Below are 6000 nucleotides of genomic sequence, written 5' to 3' on the forward strand. Positions count from 1 at the left end.
ATTCATTCCAACTTGTCCTTATTATCCGTCTAAGGAAGCATTGGGGGTCTGAGGTAGGGTCAGGGTCAGTATCAGAGTGTGGGTAGGGTCTTTTTATAGGCTTATCCCCCAGGGAATGTTTGATTCAGTTGCACACTCCCTTTTTCTGGAAGCTTGCTCCTCTTGTGGCCCCAGTGACAGCACATGCTCTTAACTTTCTTCTGCCTCATGCACTACCTCTCGGTGTCTTTTGCTGGCTCCTGGCCCCGTCCAGCCTCTCTGTACTAGATTGCCCCAGCACTTGGTTCTGGACTCTCAGTGCTTTTCTACATGACTTAGATGCTCTCCTTCATTCCTGGCTTTACCCCATCCACATGCTGGTTTCTCTCAGTTGTATCTCCAGCACTGGCAGTTTCAGTGTTACAAGTGTAATATATTTAAATATGTCTAGATTGCATTTCCCTCTGAATAATCATATCACCATTTCCCATAATCCCTTGGCCATCGCAATGTGACTGGAAAGAATTTTTGTATCCTTCAATTATATTAGAATTCTGTATATAGGGAGAAGATTCTCCCTGCCCCCACCCCATCTCTGCTGTCTGGGCTGTGATGCTTGCTTCCCAGGGCAGGAGAAGAATGGACCAGGATGAATGAAAGTTGGAAGCCCACCTCTTCTAGTACCAAAGGCTTGTTGGGAAAAGAAGGTGGGGCAGAAGTGGCAGACAATGAGAGTTTTTGTTCAGTCTACTTTGGAGGCTAAGAGAGGAGATCGTCTCCCATCTGGGCCTGATGCCAGCTTGGGTGATGGGAGGCAGATGGTGGACAAACATATCAGAGTAAAATCAGTGGTATGGCATGGTCAGGCAGAGATAGGGCTGGGTGGTCACTCTCTAAAGCTGTCCTCAGTTCCCACGTGATGAGGATGGGACTCAGAAATGCCCACATGTTCCTAAAGTGACCATGGCTGGGTAGAGAGCTAGTAAACATTCATAGGGCCACAGTGTGGTTCGGGTCAGGAGCTGGGTGGAGAATATGGCAGGCACCCAGAGGGCTGGACAGGGCCAGCTGACAAGAGGCTGAATCACCCAGGGAGTCCCAGAGCCTTAACTGAGCTCTCACCAGCCATAGGCTGCCAGCTTCAGCAGTGAACACCAGAAGGGCAAGCAGTGACCAGGGCCATGCAAACAAGGTGCACTGCTGCAGAATCCAGAGGTGGTAGAGGACACCAAAAGGAACAAAGACTCCTGCCAGGCACTGCTGGGAGTGTACCATGAGTGCCCACCATCTTGGGGGAGAGAGGAGTGATGGGATGGAAATTTGAGAGACTGAACCTGTTTAAATTCTTCCCTCAGTTGAAGAATAGCAGACTGGGCTGACTCTAGTTCTCTTCCTCCACCTGCCCCCATCCCTCAGTGGGTCAGGGATCTCGAGGAAGATGTAAGAGGCTGTGATCTCTTCACACTTCTGAGTTACACTTAATAGAATCAAAAATTTCCTCAACTCATATGTCTGACTGTTTGACACCTAACATGCATCTTAGGCTAACTTTGCCGAATTGAATTCTTGACCCCTCTCCTAAAAATAACCTAGCCCACTCCCCGATTTCCCTCCCTCGGTCAGTGACAGCACCGTACCCCATGGGTTTAAGGATCAGCATTGATTTCTCCTTTCCCCTCGCCTCTCACATCTAATCAATCAGTAAGTCCTGCCAGCTCTTCATCCAGGCATATCCTAAACTCACTTCTTTCTTTCTGCACCATAACTATTATCCCTACAAAGATTAGTTCAATATCTTCCCCCCTGTTCTCACTCCTGAGGCTGCTTCCTGCCCATATGGTGCATTATGTGTGATAGAAAAATATATGCCTTTCTCCAGGTGAACGTAGGCCCATGCTGGACACAGGGCTTGGTGAGTCGTGCAAAAGCTGGATTTCAAGCCCACTCACCTACTCTGCCTGCCTTCCTCGGGTAGGATCCAACCTACATAAACAGAACCAGCACCCCTCCTCACTCCTAAGCTTCTCCCTATGGTCCATTACCCACCAGCTGCCAGAGGGATCTTTTAAAAACATGAATCAGATATCACTGCCCTGGAAGACCCTCACTGTCTTCCCCAAACCCTTAGCACAGAGTTTCAGCTCCTCCCACCACCTGCTAGCCGGTGACCCATGGTGTCCTGCATGCTGGGACCCCTGCTTCCTCCTTCAGCCTCATCACGCTCACTCGTGGCCACTCTCTCTCTTTCCCTCCTGCACGATGCCGGTCCACTCTTTGTGCTCCTGATGTCCCCTCATGCTGGGAAATGCAGGCTGGCTCCTTCTCGTCATCCAGGTTCAAGCTCAAATGTCACCTCCTCAGGAAGGATTTTTCTAAATGCCCCTATTCATACCGCCCTCCTCCCACACCCTTTATCATATTACCTGTTTTGTTTTCTTGAAAGCATTTACCAACCTCTAAAATCATCTTTTTAATGAAAACATTTCCTCTCTCTCTCTCAAGAATAAAAGTACCAAAAGCAGGGACCATTTCTGTCTGGTCCACCTCTGTTTTCAGAGTCTTGAACAATGAATAGCACATATTTGTTGAATGAACACTTGAATTAAAGAATGAATGGTGAAGATGCATGTGGTGCTATTGTAGGTGTTTCATAAAAAGACTGCACTGCTGACTGGCAAAGTCAAGTCTTTAGTGTTTCTCTGAGAGACAGTGACATGGCCCTCGACACACACAGAGGGAAGAATAAGCACAAGAAACCAGTGAGCAGTTTGCTGGACAGTGAACCATACACTCATGTTATACGTTTTTCAATAATAAATGACATGGCAAGTTGATATCAGTGCCATTGGCGAACCTTAACAAAAGTCATGCTTATGTAAAGTTTTATCAGTATTTCAAAAGTTCAGAAATAATTATTATGATGTACTCTACTTGGAATATAAAACTATTGATGGAAACTATTGATGTCTAGATTACCATGAGTTAAGGCAAAGATTTCTTACCTAAAGAAAAACTTATTTTAACAAATAATTCACATAGTATATTCCATTTTGCTAATTTCATGAGGGTGAGAGTGAAATCTCCCCACCCCTTCCTTTTTATAATGTCTAAATTATATAACATGGTAAAAGATGCCCTTCAGTTCTGTGTTTATGATATTAAGGAATCTTTTGGGGTGTTGTCTTTCATTACTGAATTTAAAACTAGAAAAGAGCAAGTTTGAAAGTGTCTGGGTACTTTTACAAAGCCATGCAAAACATATTCTCCTGATTACCATCTTATTTTCTGACTCTGAAACTTATTTTTTCACCTTTTGTCTTCATCCTGGTTGTGGTTTAAAAAGTCTGATCACAAAGAATGATAATAACACGTACTAAACAATAATTCAAATAGAATAATCTTAACATCTATTCCTCATGAAGTGCTCAGGTTTTCTAAAACATTATTCATTGTGTTACTAAATCCAGGAACCGCCCATTTTCACACAGTTTATTCTACAGCCCTTGTAAATGAATATTACTACTTGTGACTGAGCCCTGTCATAACCAGTTCATGGAACTACTACAACTAGGGCATTTATCAAGGGTCACCATCTTCTGTTACCTTATTTGTTCCTAACGTTCAGTCTTCCAAAGATGGGCTTGTCGTCTGAGGCTCTGACTTGAGGTTTCTCTTCTCACAGTTTCTTCTGTTCAATTTAGGAGAAGCAGTAGTGGCATAGCAGACTAGGTTTCATGGCATTTATTGAGATTACTGTAAGATACTAGTTATTAATATACGCTCTGTTGAACAGTAGAAAAAACAATTGATTTTTACTTGAAACCCACTCTACTTTTCTTCTTCTTTCCTCTTTCTCCCCCTTATTGCCTGCTTTCCTCCCTCCCTCCCTCTCTCCCTCCCTCCCTTCCTTCCTTCCTGTGTATACTGAGTTTCAACTATGCATTAAACCGAGTGTGAAGTAACTACACATGAACACATTTATAAAAGACCTTATTCTGTGCCTGGAACACAGTAGATGTTCCACTGGCCAAAGAATAGAATCAAGTACATGGTTTCTACCTTTGATTCTGGCATGATCGAATCTTTTATTTGGAGTTACCTAGGCACAAATCAATTAGTTTAAATTCTCTTATCATATCAAAGACTCTTTGGCAAATGATCCTTCATCTTTTGCTTAAATAAATGAATTTTGCCATGATGCAGTATGGTATGGAAAAAGACCTGTACTTCACTTAGAAAGTGTTGAATAATTCACAAGATAGAGTATATAAAGCACTGTGCAGTAGAAAATGTGTTGGAATGGAAATCAGTAGATCTGATTTCAAGTCCAAATTTCGTCCCCAGTGTGCTGTGTAACCTTGAGTCTATCACTCCCTCTGTGTGAACCCCACTTGCCCCGTTTGAAAAATTAGAGGATGTATTACTCAGGATTCTTTTAATCAAAAGTGACAGAAATCCAGCTAAAGCTAATTCAGGCAAAAAAGAGAAATTTTCAAGTCAAACATCTTTAGGCATGGCTGAATCCGGGAATCAGACAGCACTGTGGGAACAGTGTCCTGCTCTCTGCTCTGCTTATCTCTGTGTTGGCCTTACCTCTCCTCCTGCAGATGGACTTCCACTATGGGCTCAAAGGAAGGAGCCACTGTAACCTCACGTTTGCACTATCCCAACTTATTAACTCTAGAGGAAAGGACTCCTGTTTCCCAAGATCTGTATACCAATCTGAGGAAATCTGAGAATGGTCTGCTTTGGTCACATGGCTATCCTTTGGCCCTGTTTCTGTTGCTATTCACTTTGCCCTCTGAAGGGGAGTAGGTACTATCCTTGTTCGCGTACAGATCATATGTCTACCACTGAAATTGGTTTTGGGGAGGGATCTTCTTGGTTGCCACCTGGTGTCCGTTTTCTGGCCACAGAAAAGAGCTGGAAAGACTTGGGATGGCACAAGTGTGTTCTCAGCCTTCCCAGGCAATCTGCTTCTCCAAGCCTCTGATAGATGAGGAGACACTGAACACTGAGACATTTCTCCTTTAAAGTAAAACTATGGCCCATTTGCTTTGCTCATTTCTCTGCCCTGTCCTAGCGGATGGTAGTAAGTTTGGTTGCTTACTAGGAGGGTTTCTATTTCCCAAAGAGATGAGGTACTCGCCAAAAGTGAAATGGCTAGACTGCAATGAAGTCTGGGCTAAAACTCATACCTACCTTCTCCCGTCCAGTGTCCTCTCCACACCACCATGCTTTTTCTTTGCTCAAGCAGGTAATACTGATTTACCACTTGGTGCCTGAGGTCATGGGCTACTCTAGTTTGGAGGCAGTTGACAAGTTAATTCCTCCTGGGCCCAACTTGAAAATCTTCTTATTAGTTTATATGATTTGCATTCCTAGAACACAGGCATTTTTGGAGCATCCTGGTTGACAAGCTCAATCAAATATCACTGCTTTTGACTAAGAAGATGTATAGAATGAATGACTATGTTGAATTACAGGACCTTTTGCAAGAAATGCAGTCAGTCATTTCCAAACACACACAAAAGCAAGACATGGAATGTGCACTGAGGGGCTCAGAGGACAGCAGTTAACGTTTAGGAACCTCAATTTCCTCACCTATAAAATGGGAGAGTTACACTAAATGACTTATAAGGTCCTCCAGAAGTCTGTGAACATATGATTCAAGGCCTGTTGGAGTCTCTTTCAGACTTTAGACCCATGGGGCAGAGTTTATTTTAATAAGTAGAGCAGCTATGTGCTGGAGATGCTTGGGGTGCAGGGGTTGTGAGTGTTTGGCCTACTTGACTCTATCTCCAGGGCACTGGCAGTCAAAGTCCTGCCCCCAAACACAGTGGCCTGGCTTGTTGATTCCTGAAACGTCACCACTGGCACTTCATTCATTTTATTTCTGGCTTTGATCTCTCCAAAAGGACATATAACAACTTTGGAAGAGGCAGCTTATTTAAGCCGTAATCAGAGGCTTTCCTGTGTGCTAGTTTTGAAAGTAAGAAGAGTGAGGGTTCTGGGCATGAG

This window comes from Mesoplodon bidens, assembly GCF_964165515.1.
Source record: "Mesoplodon bidens genome assembly, chromosome: 4".
NCBI lineage: Eukaryota > Metazoa > Chordata > Mammalia > Artiodactyla > Ziphiidae > Mesoplodon > Mesoplodon bidens.